This window comes from Oxyura jamaicensis, chromosome 19 (genome assembly GCF_011077185.1).
Source record: "Oxyura jamaicensis isolate SHBP4307 breed ruddy duck chromosome 19, BPBGC_Ojam_1.0, whole genome shotgun sequence".
Classification (NCBI taxonomy): domain Eukaryota; kingdom Metazoa; phylum Chordata; class Aves; order Anseriformes; family Anatidae; genus Oxyura; species Oxyura jamaicensis.
The window spans coordinates 3,770,934-3,789,729 of NC_048911.1; the positions used below are offsets into that span (position 1 = coordinate 3,770,934).

The window sequence follows — 18,796 nt, forward strand, 5'->3', positions numbered from 1 at the left end:
GCCCCGTCCCCTCACGCGGGGCCACCGGCGGGGGGCTGCGGCGGGCGGCTGCGGGCGGCTGCGGGCGGCGCCGGGCAGGTGAGCGCGCGCGCGTGTGAGGCGGGCGGGAAGGGCGGGCACGCGCCCCGCGCCGCTCCGCTCCGCTCCTGTCAGGCGGGGCTGAGGGGGCCCCGCGTGAGGGGACGGGGCCGGTGTCGCCGCCGCTTCGGGCCGCCCCGGCCGCCTCCCCTCGGCCCCAGCCGCAGCCCCTCGGGGTTTTCTTCCCTTCCCCAGAGGCCTGAGGCAGGCGGGGAGCCGCGGGTCTCCCCAGCGGGCGGCTGTGGAAAGCGGCGGGGGACTCTGAGGGGGGCTCCTGAGGTAAATGGGGGGGGGGGTGACAGCCTTCGATCCGGCCCCGGGGGGCTCGGAGTCGGGCTCTGGGGGCAGCTGGCCCCGGCTCTGTGTGCCCTGGGTGAGGGGGAGCTGCTCCGTGAAGCGCCCTGCGGTGCGGCTGGAGCCGGCCGGGGAGGCCCGGGGGAGCGGGGACTCGCCCCGATGCTCGCGGCAGGCTCCGTGGCTCCGAGCTGAGCCCACGTCGCTGCTTCCCCCGCGGGCTTCGTGAACTTCTTCCCCGCGAGGCAGCCGCAGCAACTTCGGTGTGTGCTGGCGTTTGGCGTGGGGTGGCTTGGAAGCGTATCGAAGCAGCAAAAGGCAAGCGCAGAGCCCTTATCTGCTGTTATCTCTTCGGCTTGAAGAGCAAAACCCGAGGCAGCGAGCTGGGGCCGTGCTCCGAGGTGGCCCCGTGCGTGGAGCAGCTCGCTGGGTGGCAGGAACAGGAGAAACCCCCGTGCGTGGCAAGGACTTGTTTTCCCCGGAGTGCTTCCTTGGCTCCTGCCTGGACAAGGCCAGGTCTTAGCAACCGGGAGCCCGAGCACCGGCCTCGTCCCGGTGAGGAGCTGGGGCATGGCGCTGCTCGGTGCGGGCTGGGCCGCTGGGTCCCAGTGGTCACAGTTTTGAGACAAGCTGTGTTCACTGTCTCGGAGCGCTTCTGCTCTAGAGCTGTCTCCAGCTATTTCTTCTCCTTGCTTTTGGGATGTGTCTCATTGATGAGCTGGTGTGCTTAGTGCCGGGCACAGGTACACATGCACATCTTGCAGGACAGCTCCTGGCCCTGCAGAGGGTGGGCAGAGCAGCCCTCCAGGCTCGCCCAGCCCTTCTGGGACACACCTCAGGGCAGCTGTGTCTGCCTGTCCCAGCACTGCCCCAGTGATCGATGAGGTGCTCCCACTGCTTCACAAAACTTGTTTGTGCCTTATTTCTGCTGTGGGTTTCAGAGCCTTCCTAACTTCGGAGTTTGTTAAGCCCTAAATGTCTTGGCCTGTCACAATGTTCTTGCACTAACCAGCTTTTCAAAGCCCAATTTCCCTTTGCTGGGAAAGGCTTAGGGGATTTCTCTTCCCCAAGGGCTCTTGTGGGAGAGCTACAGTGGGAATCTCAGCCTGCAGTGCAGGGCTTGGCTGGGGGCTTCCTCCTCCAACAGAAGCTTGCCTTCTTATTTGATTCCTCTAAGCTAATAAATTTTATCAAGCTCGTGTATCTTTGAATGAAATGCTGCTGCAGAGATCAAAGGACGAGTCTCAGGTTGTTTTTCTTTAGGGCTGGATGAGAGAACAGCAGAGGAGGGGTCCCCGTGAGGCTGCGTGCCACCCTGCAGCAAGTACGGTCTGCAGCAGCTGCCAGCTCGGTGAGTGCAAGCATATTGAATTCTACCTGTGCGTACACAAACCTCAACCAAACACCCCCTTTCCTCTAAGAGGAAGAACATCTGTGATATGCTGGGGGGTGGGGGGTCCTCGAGAGGTTTCTTTTTTCTTGAGAAAGTTGTGGGATGTGTGTCTTCATCGATAAGCATTGTACACCAGATGCAAAAACAATTCTTGTCCTTCTCAGCATGCCAGCAGTGGCAGCGCAGGCACTGCCTGTCTGTGCATGGTCTGACACTCTTCAACGTCTCTGCGTAAGGAGACGGGAGGCTCCGGGTGGGGAGCAGCTTGTGTCAGTTTGGTTTCTTTGTTTGTTTTGCCATGGCATCAGCTGATGGAGCTGGGCAGGGAGCAGTGGGGTGGTACTGCAGGCCCGAGGAGGTCTGACTGCAGTGCTGGCCCAGGCATCAGATGAAGAGTTTTCAGCTTGTCTCCCCTTCACGGTGCATCATTGCAGCTCTGTGACTGATGCTGTTGGAGATCCTTTCTCTCCTCTAGCATCTGTGTGGGTGGTGGTCTCCCCTGCAGTTCGAGAGCTGCTGCTAGCCCTAGCGTAACTCCGGTCATGCTGCAGCAGAGGAGGTACTGAAAAGGGCAGCAGAGCACTGGTGGTTGCTGGAGGAAGAAGTTGGAGCAGCCGTCACCGCAAGAGCTTGTGTGGTTTAGACACTGCCTGGGTTTGAAGAGGTGACACTGTGCTGAGCATGCCCCTTTGCTTCAGCTGAGTCAGCTCGCTGGAGTGCAGCCTGTCGGTGTGTGTGTCCTGAGGTTACCGAACGTCGTGTTAACCCGGCTGTGTGCCAGCCTCCCGAACTGTGAAAGGAACAGTCCTGTCTGACAGCCAGATCTTCTGTGGGGTATCAGCACTGACCTTAGGAGAACCTTTGCAGACCCACCGCTACCTGGAGCAGGGGGGGGGTGGAGAAACTTCTGTTGTAAGAGGCTTCAGGAAAAGCTGCCGTGAAGGCTGGGGGAGCTGGAAGGCTCCTGGGGGCCATTAGCATGCGCTGGGTCTCCAGAGCATGGCTCTGCCTGGCTGAGAGGATAAATCCAATGCAAACCATGGCATTTGGAGGTAGTGGAGGGGAAGGGACATGTGTTAGCAGGGAGGATAGCGCTTGTGCTGGAGGTGCGGAAGGCAGTTTGCCTGCTAACATCTGAAATCGATGCATGCAATTAGTCTGCCCTGGGAAGGTGCCTGAAGAGAGCCTGCCCTGAAGCGCAGGTAGCTGTTGGGCGGGTGAAGTGTGGATGGGTCTGTTCAACAGCTGGAAGCCCCGATGGGCACAGGGGGGGCAGGCTCTGGTGTGTGAGGTGGCACGTCCCTGCCGCAAATGCAGACAGCCAAGCAGAGTGAACAGGCAAGCAGCAGGAGGGCAGAGGGTTTGCTTGAGGCCGGCAGCAGAGGCCAGCTTTGGGCAGCACCAGGCTGTTGTAGCAGCTTTCCTGACGCCTGTGAAGGAAGATGAGAAAATGCTGCTTCTGGGTGGGTTTTGGTGCCCATTAACTTGTGGGGTGTGTGACTTGTGGCACGCCCTCTGGCAGGTGCTGGCTGCTGCCACCCAGCCCTACCAGTGCTGCCCAAGTCTGGCAGCGGAGTCCGTCCCTTTGCTGAGGGCCCATGAGGAGGCAACTTACCCAGTCAGATACAGGCCAAAAGCAAGGCTTGGGTCGGCAGTGTAAAAGTGGAATATAAATAGGTAAGGTAAGGGGTTCTTGGCTCGTGCCTTAACAGATAGGAAAGCAGATGTATCTTGGGAAAAGTAACAGTAGCCCTCACCCAAATCCTTCCACTTACCTATTTTTCTTCATGGCTTCAAATTCCTTTTCTCTGGCTCCCGGTCCCTTTTTGGTGCAGGATGTCACTTGCTTCTCAAAGCAAGTTGGCCCAACGTGCTTTGAGTGACCATCAGCAAACCTGCAGTTAAATGAGTGGAGTATCCGGCTGTGAATGTGGTGAGGGTGACTGGAGTGTGCAGAAGCAGTTGCTGACATAACTCAGTCCTTGTGGCAGGCCTGAAGTTTAGCAGTGGTGTTCAGCAGCTAAAGCATCAAAGCTCTGGCTGCAGTGGATAAATGAATGGTACCAAATAGTCACGGAGTCAGGCATGCTGCTTTAATTAAGACTGGTTAAGCTTAGCGTGTCTGGAGAAAACTGTCTGATGTGCTCAAAAGAAAATCCTGATAAATTGGGATAGGGTACTGCTCTGAAGGATAATAGTGGAAAGAAACTGCAGTGACTTCAGAGATGTGTGGGAGGGCAGTTTGTGGTATTAGTAGGCATGCAGGCGTGTCCCAGCACCCAGGAGCTCAGATGCTCCCAGACTTGTGTCATTAGCCACAGGTAGTGGCTTTAAGGGTTGAGTCTTTGGTCACAGAGAAATGTCTCTGGTGAGGGACACTTGCACCAGAGCAGGATGCTGAAGGGTCCTTTGGAAGCATTGCAGAAGGGTCAAGAAATGGAGCTGGGCAGGCTGCCCTGTGCCACCAAGTGCATTGGGCTTCAGCCCCAGAGCTGCCCGTGCTGCACGTGGGGGCCCTGGTGCTGGGCTGGGGGAGAAGTCACCAGGTGACAGGCACAGGGCAGAGGAGATGAAACCAGAGATGTGGGAAAGCAGGAGAACCCTGAAGGCTGCTGGGGAAGGTTTCTGCCTTGCTTCCAGGGCTGCTATGAATTAATAGGGGTAACTTTTTTTTTTTTTCAGAATTAAACTTGAGGCTATCAAAAAATCCATCTGAAAATCTGACCAACTTTCCTATTTTTCTGGTTTTCAGTTACTGAGGTGGTGTTTCCCAGTCTGTTTTTTCCTGTACCCTATAAAAATCCAGTCATCTAGCAGTGTTTACCATTAATGACAGGGTGCAACCAAGCGCTTCATAACTTGCATCCGTAACTTGCTTGGGGGTTTGCAGGCTGGACTTGGTGGTTGCATTTCTTAGTGGGTCAAGACAAGAAACATTCTTCTGTTCCGTTACAGTCTTCAGCTTTATTTTTAGCATAAGTGATATGGGCAGAAACAGATGGAGAAGTATAAATATTTGTCATAAGTGTCAAGTACACGACACTGGAGGATGATTTCATTGCTTCCATGTGCTCGTGTCCCTGCATGGGGAAGCTCTCCTGAAAGGTCAAAACCTTCTGAGGCAGTCTGAGAGGGACGGCTGTCCCAGGGCAGCTGGGACCTTTGCATCCCAGAAACCTGCTGGCTTAGGGAGTGGACCTGGCTGAAAATAAATCCCTATATTTTATTTCTTGATGGAAGCCAGCTCATGAGCTGAGTCATGCCTTGTGATAAAGGTGTGGCTGGTTGAGGACTTGTTTCTGTTGGGTGGCTGCCCTGAGCAGGCATTATTTTAGGGTGAGTACCTCTGAGAGAGCTATGTGTCTCTTTTTTTGCCAGAAGCCATGTGGGATTAATTTAGCCTGTTCGTCTCTGGGGTAGTTTCAGTGTTTTCTGCAGGCTGGTGGCTGTGTTAAGGGAAATCTCTGAAGTGTTGTGATTAATTCCTGAGCATTGTTCAGAGTTTATGGTGAAGTTGTTAGCTAGTTAACAGTGACTGCTCTAATTATTCTGGTGTGAGTATAAACAGTGAGGCTGTGATGTGCCGCTCTGCTGGAGGAGCGCTTGAATAGATGCATTTTGGAGGTGGAGGCATCCCTCCCCTTCTTCCTGTTCCCATGCTGTGCTCTCAGCAGAGCAGCGTCCAAGCGGGGACGCCCAGAAACCCAGCCCTCTGTTCTGCTTGATCCTAGAGCTCAGTGGCAACAGTGTGCCAAGCTCAGCGCCTCACCCTGCAATCGCCTTCCCCTGGCAGCCTCCACTTGCTCTCACCGCGGTAAGCCAGGAGGATCCCGTCCCATCCTTTTTGGCTGGCAGCAGAGCCTGGGCTCTCAGCTGGAGCCCTCGCTGCAGAGTGGCGTGGGGTAGAAAAGTCTTCTAGTGGTGGGAAGCACAGAGCTGTGTGCCGAGGTGGGAGGACAAGGACAGCTCCAGAAGCCCCTGGTTCCTGTGCGCTAATCTGTGCGTGTTTCTGGGGTTGGCTGGCTGGTTTTTTCAGCTGAGTGACTCCATAACTGTTTGACAGCGTGCTAATGGCATGTTTTGGAGGACTGTTTGGTCTGTCTTAAACTGTACACGGCAAGACTCCTGGCTCTGCACAGCTGTGCAGATAACATTTTCCCCAACTTCAGAGGGAAAAAAATTCTTGCCTGTGGTGCTCTTGCTTTACGCTTGTTTCTGCTGCAGCTGTTGAATTCTATGTATGCTAAATAAAAGCAAGTCCTGCAGATCCACAGAGCTCTGAACTGGAGAGGGCTGGTCTGGTTTGTAGGATATTAAATTAACACAGAAGACTGAATCGGTTTCTCTTTGCTGCAGATTTCCTTGGTAACATGAGGCCCCAGCTCACAGACAGACCCGAACGCCGAGTACGTAGCAAGGGTGTTAAACGGAGCAGGCATGAGGGGCTCAGCTGGGGTGAGAACAGGGAATAAGGATGTGCTGTGGAAGCCCAGGCTGAATAACACCTTCTGAGGATGTTAGTGTTGGATTCACAAGTGCTGGTGGCTGCGGTGCCCATCAGTCATACCAAGGAGGATCAGATCATGCCCTGGGCATCAATCCCTGCACCTGCAGCTTGGTGCTGTGTTGGAGCAGTGCTCAGCAGTCAGCTGCTGCTCTTCTGGTGGTGGCTGCTGTTTTGTGGTGATACCTGTGGTGCAGAGCTCATTCACAATTTTACCTTGCAGTCTTGTGAGTGCAGCGAAGGGATCAGTAACCCAGTTTGGCTTGGTTTTGCCTCCTTACCAGCTCAGACTGAGCCCTCCTAGTCATGGTAAGGAAAGACTTTACCATGGCTGTCCCCTCCCTGTCCCACCTCTAGGCAGTGGCTGAGTTTCTGTTCTAAAGAACAGAAGTGAGCCCTAAAAACATGAAAGAGCTGGTGATGACAGTTTTTTCACCTGGTTTTATGCAGGTAGCTTGAGCACAGCCTGCTGAAGCCCACAGTTGCAGGTTGTCTCAGCTGCAACAGATAAAGCAGGGGAATTGGGCAGCAGCAGGAAAAAATGTGCCAGTGTATCTCTGCAGAGCGCTGTGTGCATGTACACTCACCTGAAGCTGGCTCTAATTACCAGCCCCATGCTGTTCTGCTGCTGTGTCTAGCTCTGTTAACTTGTTCCAAACTAGCTCTTGCCTTTGTGCTTCCTCACCATAGCAGTGGCAACGCACGGGCATCACCAGAGCTCTTCCTGCCTCTGGAGCTCCTCCTGGGCTAGCTACAGCTGGTGGTCTTAGTCTGGCCTGCTGCTTTGATGGGCGCTCTCAGAAATCGGGATGCTCAAAGGGAGCCCTGCCAGAAGAGGCTCTGCAGCTGCTGCTTTGTGCTGGGTGTCTGCCACCAAGCCCTCCCTACCCCTCGCACCACCCTAGCACACAGGGCCTTGTCTTTTTGTGGGCAGAGAGCTGGAAGTCGTGTGAGCTGCCTCCTTGTTAGGAGCCTGGGACAGATGTCATCTGCGGATGAATCACAGCTCCACGAGGGAAGGAGGCATCCTTGTTGCAGCATGTGAAAAGCAATGGATGTAACACAAGGAGATGGATTTGTCCCTAAAGGGTGTCAGGTACTGCCCTGGAAAAGTGTGTTCTGCTGCTTCAGAGCTTCTCCCCGTCTCCTATGAATGGCTGCAGATTGGTGTGGAAGAGCTGGGGGGAAAGGAGTAAGAACTGGCTTTGGATGGTGGTAATACAGAAGGCATGCCGAAGAGATCAACCGAGCTGAAAATGCAGCAGGTCCTTGATGCAGCATTCCTGTGGCCAAAGACAGACACAGTTCCCATGCCTATGGACAAGTGTGTGTGCCTGGACAGGTCAGGTCTCCATGCTGCACTCCCTCACCTGGCTCTGGTCCTTGCTGTCTGGGCAGTGCTGTTCTGTGAGGTTATTTGTGCTGGAGCAGAGGGTGGGGGTCCTCTTATGCTGTGTGCCTACAGCAAGTGGCAGTACGAAGACAGAAGGCTCATCCACTGTGCTCTTGATGTTTTCCCGTGGCTGATGAGATGCTGTGGTGCTGCGGTCAGGAATGGCCCCTTCTACAGCTGTCAGGTAGCTTGGTGACAAAGGTTAATGATACGTGAGGCTCCCAGCTCTGCGAGGCAGAGCATACAATGGAGCTGAGAAGGGCTTTTGCCTTGCTGTGTAAGCACCTCGGCCCCAGGCTGGCAGATGGGGCTGGAGAAATGGGAGGTGTCCAAGTGCAGCTTGTCATGCAGGGCCTTGCTGAATGCAGAGGGACCAGGAACGTGTGCCTCTGCCTGCGGACTGGGTTACGGGGTCACTGCACGTGTAGGGTGAGACTTGGTGGAGCTGTGAGAACAAGGTCCTCTGGCTCGGTGTGCCTCATGTCCACAGTGCTGGCTGAGGAGAGGCTGGAGAAGTGGGAGCATGTGAGGAGAGGGGGGAGGCTTTATGCAGGGAGGCTGCAGCTTTCCCTCTGGAAGTGTGGGTCAGCCCAGACCATATAAAGGTGCCGTGTGGGCTTTGCCTGCCTTTGTTCTGTGGTGGTGTTTGTGAACCTCAGTGCTTTCAGCTGGCAAATCAGGCCGCGTCACTACTGTGTGTTACACGTTAGAGGGATCAGGCATCTCTTCCCGCATGTTTCCACACTCTAATCAGGCTTCTGCCTTTTCCTTTCTCATGCAGTATTGATGGGAGCAGTGCTTGCAATTTGCCTTGAAGCAATAGTGAAAAGGCATGACTTATTCATAGCGATTGCAGGAGTTCATTCCTTACTGCCAGATGGACTGATTGAAGTCAGGCTGCAGAGTGGAGCTGGCCTTTTTTGTAAGGATCTGAGCCTTCGCTTTGCTGCTTCAAAGGAACGGAAAAGTGGCCATCCAGAACGATAATCGCCGGTGGGAAAGGGCAGTATGTGATCACACCTCACCTGGGGGAACTGGTTCTGCTGTAGCACGTGTTCCTGGCCACCGAATGGGTGAGTAAAGCCAGTGCTGCCTTCTCCATGCTCTTCAAGTATCTGTCTGCTTGCCTTGTGGTTTCTTGTGCAAAGAGCATAAAGGGACCAGTGCTAAGAGCCCTGTGGGGACCAGTGTTGTCTTTGTGCAGATTGAAGCAGATGTAGTAACTGGGCTTGAAATGCCCTGGCAATGGAACGAGCCTCCAGATCCGAGTTAATGAACTACAGATGCTCTAAGGACACAAGTCCTGGGGCTGTTTGTTAGCCAGTAATGTGTCCGGTTTGGCCCCAGGGCAGCGTGTTGCTTGGCTGCCTGGCTCGGCTCACCCAGGAAGCCCCTTCCCTCTGCACCCAGAGGGGGCCTGGCCCTTGCAGCTCCCAAGGCCGAGGCAGGTCAGAGGGGAAAAGCAGAAATTGGTGGTGTGGCTGCAGTGCCAGTGTTTTTGCATTTCTGATGTGAGCTGGATACTAATACCTGGGTTCACTGAGGTGTGTTGTGGCTTCTGCAAAGTGCTAAGTCCATTAGGATCTAGTGGAGGAAAGGAAATCTCTCAGAATCCTTAGTATTTGGAGTTCTTTAGCTATGAAGAAATACTTCCTTGCCTTGAAACACTCCCTTGCCGTGAAATCCATTCCAGCCTCTAAGACAGCGAGTCTCCTTTCCCTCTCTTCCCAAGCCCCAGGTTTTATTAACCTAGAAATGTGCTGACACTTCACCATTAAACTGGTTTCTAGCCCGTTAAAGAGCTCTGCAGTTCCTTTACAAGCTGTCAGTGCGGCTGCATGCAAGGGAAGAGGATGGCTCAGTTCATCTCCTGGGGTCTGCATTCCTCCTAGCTGATGGCTTTTTGCAAGTCTCTGACAGTAGACAGCTGTCGGTGTGTAGCTGCTCCCCTCTGAAGGAAGGGTGTGGGGAAGAGGCATTGAAGAGAATTGCATCACTGTGCTTTAATGCGCTTATTTTGGCAGGCTGTCTGCCTGTGGAGGAGCTGTCTCAGCAAGACAAGTGCAATGCTTTGAGCCTACCGCAGTGTCTGTCCCCCCTGAGGACCTGGGGGTCACTCGGTGCCCAGGCAGTCTGTCACACTCCCAGCAAGCAGCCCAGGACCCTGGCTGCGCCCTTCCAGCTCTGCTCCCCGGCAGCTTGGCCTTGCTGCGGGAGGCCCGAGGGAAGCCCCCGTGGCCGGCAGGAGCAGGCACGGGGCCTGCACCGCTCAGGGTCAGCACTCGCCAGCAGCCTGCTCGTATGTATCTCTGCAGGGAGCACCTTGTAGCAAAGGCATCCCAGCCACAGCTTGCTTACTGATGTTGAAGTGGCATTTCAGCATCAATTTGTCTTCTCCAAAGCATTTGACCTCTTCTGAACCCTTCCTCAGCCCTGGTATCTCCTGGGCTGAGCCATGCTTGGAGCTCCAGTGTCCAGGCGGAGGCACCTACAGCCAGACAGTGCTGAGGCTGAAGGACTCTCTTGATGGCCTCTGACCTCGCAGGGCCTGGCTCTTCCTGCCCTTTCCTATCCTGCCGTCCAGGCAAACAGCGCTGTGGAGGCTCACCAGAGCCAAAGGCTTTCTGAGCAGCCCCCACATGCAGGCAGGCAGCCAAGGGCTTGAGCAGAGGCTGCTGAGCAGGAGGAGGTGTGGAAGAGGCTGCCTGAGGGGGGTCTGAAGAGACTGAGGGGATGCCCCAAGGGTCTGTGCTCCTTGGGCTTCTTGTCTTCAAACCTCTCTGAAAAGTGCAACCCCAACACCTCGTGGGCACATGGAGCACCTGGTGCTGATGGAAGGACCTTCCTCACGTAGAAGGCAGATGGATGGAGCTGCTCCTTCACACACAAAGCAGGCAGCTGTTGGGCTGCACCACCTCCTGCAGATGCTGGGGAACAGCAGCTGCTCCTGCCCTTGGTGCCAGGCAGGGCCTGCATCCGGCTCTGCAGCACATTAAATCACGTGCTCTGATCAGCGTCTCTCTCCTGTCAAGCTGTTCTGGCTACGTTCTTGTCTGCTTAGAAACTTGTCATTTTTCTAGCCTTTTTCAAGCTCACCTACTAGATAGAGCATGACAATTACCAGTATTTAGGCATATAATAATGATACAAGAAGAATAAAATGAAGGGTTTTAATTATATGGTTTTCTTAATTTCTTTGATCTAAAGGCTGGTGGAAGCTAAGTGGATTCAGGGCCAGACGTGCACAGGCATGTGGGGGAAGGGACTGCGAATGAGCCTAGCCAGCCAGGAAATTGCACATTTAAATATAGTTCTCAGTAGGGTCAGCAAAACACCCGGGGGGTGAGTTAAGAACAAAATTTGTGCTGTAATGGGTTCATTTAGCTGCAGACACCTGAAGGGAAGCAAAAAGGGAACCTGGGAGCGAGGGAAGCAAACTGAAGGCTTGGCGTCCCATCTGATGGGCAGTTGTGTGCTGCTGCAGGCCTCTCCCAGGCGGCAGCATCCTTCTCATCCTCTGCTGGCTGCTGCATGGGCTGATGGCAAGGAACTGCTGAAGGGATTTCTGGTTTGGGGGCGGTTTCCCAGGGGGTGTAAATCCCAAGTTCTCATAACACAGTAAGGCTGTTGGTGCTGCTGTCAGCTGTGGCACAAAGCATGGCCTGGGTCTTCCTGTTCACCTGGCAGTAGGAAGGTGGGAACAACGGCCGCCTTGGTTACCCCATGTGAGTTAGGGACAGCTTTCCCTGGGAGGCTGCTGCTCTCTTCCCAAATGGGTGAGTGGGATGGTGCTTCCCTCCCCTGTGGGCACAGACCAGTTTCCATGCCCTGTTGTGCTGGGGCCGTGACTGGAGTTGGTGACAGGAGCCTGATTCATCCTGGATAAAGGGAATTCGGGGAGGTGAAGCTCGGCGTTTGTCCCTTTGGAAAGCTGCAGCCATAGGTGTTGTCCTGCTGGGACCTGTGGTACTTTGAGCACAGGGACAAGATCAGTGTCCCCTTGGGGACCTGGATAAAGCAGCCAAAGCCCAAGATGTAAGGCACTTCCCTACACCTGAGTAACCCTTAACTGAAAGCCAGCAGTGCTCTTGAGTGCTCTGTTTCTGTATCGTGCTCCCTGGGTGAGCTGAGTAAGGAGCTGTGTGTGCAGCCAGTGCCTTGAGCCCTTCTGAGTCAGTTGTGGCGTGCGTGGTGGTTGGGGACCTCTAAGACCTGCTGGAGACCCGTAACTGGGTGGCACTCACCTTGTGACTTAAAAATGGCATGGCAGGAATGCCTTGGGGTCACAGAGATGGTTGAAACCTTGAGCTTGGAACACAAATGAAAGGAAGCACAAAGGAAGGAGCAAAATGCTTTTGAGTTTGGGAGTATGATTCACCTATGAAGTGGTCTGTTTGTCGTGGGTGCTGCGTGTTGTCTGACTCTTGAACAATCGTACCTTAAATGATGGTCCAGGGTCTTTTCATGGGGTTTCTGTGCTGCTGCTCCTTAAAGCTAGCACAGACTTGGTAGGTTTGTTCATGCAGGTGCCAGCTGGGGTTCACTCTCAGGGAGTTCAGCACCCCCTTAAAAGAACCGGCCTTTTAGGGACAATTTCCTGAGCTTTCTTTGAAATGCCTGCCTTGCTGATAAGCTCGCAGAGCTGGCGCGTGCCTGTCAGCGTGTCCTGCAGCTCTAAGCACAGCGGGGCAGCGAGCTCTGCACTAATTGGTGCTGTTGCCACGCTATTGGGAAGTTGTACTCACTGGCCAAATTTTCAAGTGCCGGTCTAGGCTCTCTGCCTGGATGTCAGGAAGGGGAAACTAATTATAGTGTGAAACCAGGAGAACACGCTGGCCTAAAGGAAATGTCATTAAGGTTCTCCTTAGGCCCTGGGTCAGCCTGTGTCAAATCACAGCTGTATCAACCTCTTTATTTCTTCCTCCTTCAATTTAAATTACCACCAAGAGTTTTCTTGGAAGTGTAACCACCTTTTGTGCCAGGAGATTGAATTCTGGCTGTTTCCGCCAAATCCAAATAAGAGAGGTGGGGCTGGGATTGCTGAAGCAAGTAGGGCAGTTTCTCGCCTTGCCTTTCCTTGTTGCTGTGTAGCTCTGTGCAGAGCTCTTGTGTTGGCTTCCTGATGGCTCTGCATCGGGGTCTGCCGTGGGGCAGTGGGGTTGTTAGGGTTTATCCTTTCCAACACTGCAGGAGGGGTGAGAGGGTGCCTGAACTTCTGTGTGGCCATCACATACAGCACATAGTGCTTTCTGTGCAACATGTGTCATGCTGCAGAGCTCACTTTGCTCAGTTTTAAGCTGTTAATGTCTGCACCACCCTGCCTCCAGCATCCGCTACTGTCCCCCAGTGGAGGTAGATGTGTGCCCTGACCATCGTGGCTTGTCCTGTAAATCACCTGTCATCTCTTCTAGATGCTCTTGACCCACATCTCAAACTCAGTGCTTGTTCAGGATGCAAGAGCAGCCCTGAGTCCACAACACGTGTGTTTTGTTGTTCTCCCTTGCAGCTCCTTCCTGAGATGGGAGATCTTGGCATCAGCTGGGGCTGTGAGGTGGGACTAGAGCCATGTAAATTGGAACTTGCTTTAAAAAAGAAAGCATATTCCAGTTTTTAACCTAGTTTCCTTCTGAAACCAGGCCCTGTGGGGAAGATGAGCCACGCATATGCTGTGTGTCTGTCAGTCCTGTCTCCCACCCTGCCACACAGCAGCTTCCAGATCTTTTTCTCCAGAGCTCGAGTGTCTGGCGCTGGTTAAGGCTTCAAAGACGTGTCACAAGCTGCCAGGGAAACGCTTGGCTGCACAGACAGGGAGGACGTTATGGTGAGGGGCTCTGTTAATTAGTCCTGCTCTTCCTAGCGCAGGGTGACTTGGTGCTGCTTCTCTCGTCTTCGGCCTCCTGCCTGCCACCCACACAGCGCCCTCGTTTCCATCAGCCTGTGCTGCTCGGCCCTGAAGGCTCCTCGTGCTGGGACCCCCCAGGGCTGGGCAGCCCTCCTGTGGTTCAGGGCTGGGGAGGCAGCTCTGGGCTGTGGGGTGATGGGGACACCTGGGGAGCTGCTGCATGTCCTCTGCAGCGGAGCAGAGAGCTCAGGAGGAGCAGCAGGATGGAAGGGAGGTCCAGGGCACAGGTATCCTGCCCAGCCAAAGCCCAGTACAGAAATCTTAGCCTCAAGATGTCTCCTGCCAGCAAGGCTTATGTGTGTGATGCTGCACCAGTTCAGCTGGGGTTAACGTGCATCCTCTGGATTGTCTGACTGCAGCTCCTGAGACCATTTTTCCCCTTTCAGAGTTCGTACTGAGGGTTAACATAGCAAAGAAAAATCCCTAAAACATAAATAATCCGCTAGTCTTCAGCTGGACACAGCTCTCCAGGAAAGAGGATTTGCAGTGTTCCTTTGTAACACCTGGTTGTCCTCCAGCAGCACTGAGCCCCTGTTGTGCAGAGGGAGGAAGGTGCTCTGGCTGTCGAGGTCAGGATGAGCGGAGCAGTGTCGGGTCTGGGCACAGACGTCCTGCCTGGGGTCCGGAGCGATCTGGGGGAGCCAGCAGGATGTTTGGATGTGCTCGTGGGCTGGGCGACTGCAGTTCCGCTTGGGTGCTGGCTAACAAAGAGTGTAGCACGGGAAATAAAATCCTCGGAGGAGATTTAATGACTGGGGAGAATAATTGTGAAGTGCTTCAGAATATTAACCAATAGCTGAATGCATTTAATTAGCTTAATGAAGCCGGGTGCCTGGGCTCTTTTTTTAATCAAACAGATGGGCAAAACATTGCGCACAAAAAATGAGTTCTAAATACAATGAATGTGTTTAATTAGCAAATAAAAGATGGAAAGGGTTTGTTTTTCAACTTCAAGTGAGAGATTCTCCTTCACTGAGTGCTCTCAAAAGCAGCCGTACGTGCCGTGGGTTCTCAGCAGTCCCAGGTTGGTGTAATTCGGAGTGGTTTGGGTGCTGGAGGTGGGAGCCAGGTGACAGCTTGTGGCTGGCCGTGCCTGCAGGGTGCTGAGCGTGCTGGGGGGAGCTGTGCTGCGGTGGCACGGAGCCTTCCGTGGGTGCTGCCGTGGGCTGCGTTCCCCAAGGGCAGGCTCAGCAGCATCACTGAGCCTGCTGCTCCAAAGCCTTTTACCTAAGGGTTCCTACACAATCACCTCTGCTCTGCAGAAGGGGAAGGGAGCAAGCAGGAACCAGGGCTACGCAGTGAGGGTGTGAATTGGGTGTGGGACGTGGGGTGCTGGTGAAGGTGCCCTCGGTATTCGGGGCACCAGGGGAGCGTTTCACTGATGGCCTGGGTTTGCTTCATCTGTGCCTGGAGGATGTGCAGCCACCTGTCTGTAACGCTTCTGGCTCCAGCTGAGGGCATCACCTGCTACTGCTGGCCTCACTGCGGTGCTGGTGGCCGTCCCTGCAGGTGCCCAGGACAGCACAGGACACACCTGCAACCTCTGTTCCATGGACAGCCTCAGTTTGGGCTGTGCAGAGGATCTGTCCCCACGTGTACAGCCATGCCCAGCTCACGCACACTGTAGTGCCAATCTGTCTAACGAGTTACCTCATGCCGCAGGAGCTTGTTGCAATTAACGACTTCCCTCTCCGCACGAACCTCCACACCCGTATGGGTCTGTAACGTAGCTCTGTCGTATCGCCGAGTCTTGCCAAGCCTGCGAGTGTTTCCTCCAGCCTCGTGTTCTAAGCCGAACAAGCCCTTTTGATATTAAGCCTGTAATAATAACACCTTGTAGCTAAAGAGTATGTTTTTCCCCATTAGCGGATTACTCAGCGCTCTGTGCTTTTGAGGTAGTGTTTAACAAAAGCAGAGACTTTCCCAGACTATATTTAATTAAACAGAGCTCCGAGATCGCTTCCGCTTCATTTCAGTGCTGTGACTGTATCGCTCTGCGTCTCATCCCCGCAGCAGCCAGAAGTGGAGCGTGTGCTCTGTGTGTGCTCAGCCAGGTGAGGGGCCCGGCGTTGTGCTAACACCGGGGGCTCCCAGCAGGACCTGTGGGTTTCCTCTGCTCCCGGTACCGGTGGGGAACACGGCCCTTGGGCCAGCCTCCGAAATCGAGCAGGTACCTGGGCCAAGCCGTGCACCCCATTCAAGTGACAGCTCAACTGAAGTGCCTTTAGCTGCAAATAAATCTGGGATCTTAAGTTCTGTTTCTTTTTTGAGGCTAGTGCAGGTATAGGAGCGTTTGGAGCACGATGGCTCAGTTAGCAGCAGTTAGGTACAAAGGGAAGCTTCGGTTTGGAGGTTCCTTCTGCCTCGGGAGATTTCTGTGAGCAGATGGTGATACGCTCTGGTTTTGCTTATCATCGCAGATTATTTGCCAGATAATTTTTGTGACTAATGCTTTGGCCTGTAGACTGTTTGAAATCCCAGAGTCAGGTTTCTGGTAGAAATACTTGTGTTTGCAAATCTTAGAATCTGTTCCTGTGCGTGGATGTCACCGCTAGCAGGGGGCAGGTGCGCTCAGCTCCGCAGCAGAGGGGCAGCCCTAAAGCAGAGCCCCCTTCCCACAGCGGGGTGGGAAGTGGCACCTTCGTGCCCAGTTTTGGGTTTATTGGATTTTAGAGCTCCTTATGGCTGAAGCCCCAGCCTCGGCAGGGCACCGCTGGCAGCACTGACACTGGTGGCAGTCCTGCAGCCACCAGCTTGGCTCTCCCTCTCCTGAGAGGCTACTGTGATTTTTTTTATTACCTTCTTCCACCTCTCCCTTCTTTTAAAAAAAGCAAATTTGTCTCAGATGTCTCTGGAGAGCTGGCTACAGTAGCTGCTTGACTGATTTATTCTAGTATTTTAACATTTACTGGATTTACATAACAGCCAAACAATCTGTTTCAGGAGTTTAATATAAACCCAACTCCAGTGAGTCACATCCACGGCAGTAATAATGCAAGGAGAGGCAGCTGGGGGAGCGAGGAGGTGACTTTTTCTAGGTTTCTGCATGGGAATATCTGGCTGCCTGAAATATCTCTGACGCCTTGCAGCCGAGCAAAGCTGCCAGCTCTGCTCCACTATCTGGGATTTGTTCTGAAACTTTGAAAGGTCAGTGGGTGCGTCACGCCAGCGCTCCTGGCTGAGCTCAGGACCCTCCTGAAGGTACCCAGGCAGTGCTGGTGCCCTGGCTGCTCCTGAGCTGCATTGGGTGGTCGGTGCCAGGTGAGCCGGGCTTGTTCCTCGGGGAGTGAGATCCGTCGGGATAAGAGCAGGGGGTTCCGGCAGCACACCACGTGCTGTGCTGCTCGAGTCCTGCCCAGGCAGAGTAATTCTGCAGCTCCCCAGGTTGCCCCGTGCAGTTGTATAAATGCAGCCAGGCTCTGGGGCTGCCCTGCTGCAGGCAGCCTGGCCGCCCTGCTCCAGAGGTTGGTGGGGGCAAAGTGCAGTCAAGCAAACCAGGTCTGCAAATGGAGCTGGCTTTTAGGGGAAACCGCAGCAAGAGGCTGCAGGAATGGGGTCGCTGCATTAGCGTCCGCATCGCTGCCTGCATTAGGGGTTGGCTGTTCAGCCAAGCAAGTGCTCTTCTCCCTGCAGCTTGCCTATTTGAATTCTCGTCATTAGGATGGGAACTAAATGCTGGCTGATGAGATCCATTACAGCACTAATTTTAGAGCATGCCAAACACTAGGAAATTGTTTTCACCCGTCGGTCTCGTTTCTCCTTTGTTCCAGCTCACCCCCCCCCTTGTGAAAACTGCCTTTGTCATTCTGCTAAATGTCTGGTGATGGATGTCCTGCTCGCTGGGATCCTCGGGCGTTCTCCTTCGAGCCCTTTCCTGATGCTTCTTCACTCAGCCACTTGACACTGCTGTCCAAAAAACACTCTTGGGGCTGCAGGCACTCCTGGGCAGCTTTGAGCAGCCGGTGCTGGATGCCAGGGGAGCCTCCTGCAAGTCTGGGGGGAGCAGGGGAGGCAGCTTCCGAGTGGAATTTCTTATCCTTGGGTATCTGGGGCTTTACAAGCCCTTCCAGCCACACCCCAGCCTGCTTTCTTGATGAGCAAGAGGAAAATATGAATTTCCCTTTGGTCTGCAGAAAAGTTTAGGTAGCAGTCCCAAAGCTGCAGCGTTTCTTCTTGGCACTGATGAAAACCTGAGTCATTGCTCAAGAGGATGGAGCAGGCAGAGAGGGAAATTTAGTTAGGAACTGAAATGCTTGATCAATGCCAGAGGGAACAATAGCGCACAGAAATCTAGATTTCAAACGTGATTGCTTTCTGTTGGCTGGAAGCTCGCATGGGTTTGAGCAGAGCCTGGATGTTTACCTGGTTGTCTTCGCTGAAAGGTGGCCGCAGATAGCGGTGCTGCTCTTAGCACTGCTCTGCCTCGCGCTGTTTAGCAGAGTCTTATTGTGCTCTAGATTAAAGCTGCTGGCAAAAGTCCAAAAAAGTGGTTTCAACCTTTCCAATTTTCAGAGGGTCTCTGGAATACATTTTTGCAGGGGTTTGGCAACCAGATATCCCCGCCAGCAGCTGCTGCAACCACGAGCAGACAGATGTCTGAAAGGCTTGGTGTGTGCCCCGGAAGGGCCTCTGAAAATCTGCGTGCTCCTGCTCCGTCTCCTCGTCCGCATCTCCTCTGGTGGCTGGATCCCTCCACGGGAGCAGTCTGCCTTCTGGTGCCCCAGCCTGGTGGGAGCACTGCCTGCTCCTAGCAACTATTTAGTGCCTTCCCCGGCTGTGCTCCGAGCCCCACGGCTGCTCAGAGGTGTCAGCCTGTGGGAATTCGGCAGGCAAATGGCTTCATAGTCGGCCTGTGTGAATGTGGCGGAGATAAACCCTTTACTGAACTAAATGTGGTAACAGCTAATCCCTTGGAAACAGTCACCTGGGCCCTGCGCGATGAAAAGAGGCTTTGCTGCTCTGATTAACAGCGCTGGCAAGAACATTAACTCACTTTTCCTTGGAAATGAAAAGCACCTCTCCAGGAGAGTTGAAGGGATTAGGTACCGGCAGGAATGTTAAGGTAGGTTTTTTGCACCTTCCTTCTAAACGTGGAGCTTTACAAGACTGGTCAGCCCTGACGGGGAAGGGTGGGTGCTGCTGTGTGTGCCTGTGCCCTGGAAGAGGGCACTCGCGGCGGTGCAGAGAGGGCTGCACGTCCCCAGGAGGGCTGCACGTCCCCAGGAGGGCTGC

At 54.1% G+C, this 18,796-nt stretch overlaps 1 protein-coding gene across 1 annotated transcript in view; it reads left to right on the plus strand.

Moving 5' to 3' along the window:
• The first annotated feature begins 51 nt into the window (after positions 1–51).
• Positions 52–18,796, plus strand: part of CAMKK1 (calcium/calmodulin dependent protein kinase kinase 1) — a 93,504-nt gene continuing 74,759 nt past the window's right edge. Inside the window, exons 1-2 of the mRNA XM_035343050.1 lie at positions 52–78; positions 1,636–1,723. The gene's annotated coding sequence lies outside the window, so the exon portion shown is untranslated. The remainder of the gene's footprint in view (positions 79–1,635; positions 1,724–18,796) is intronic.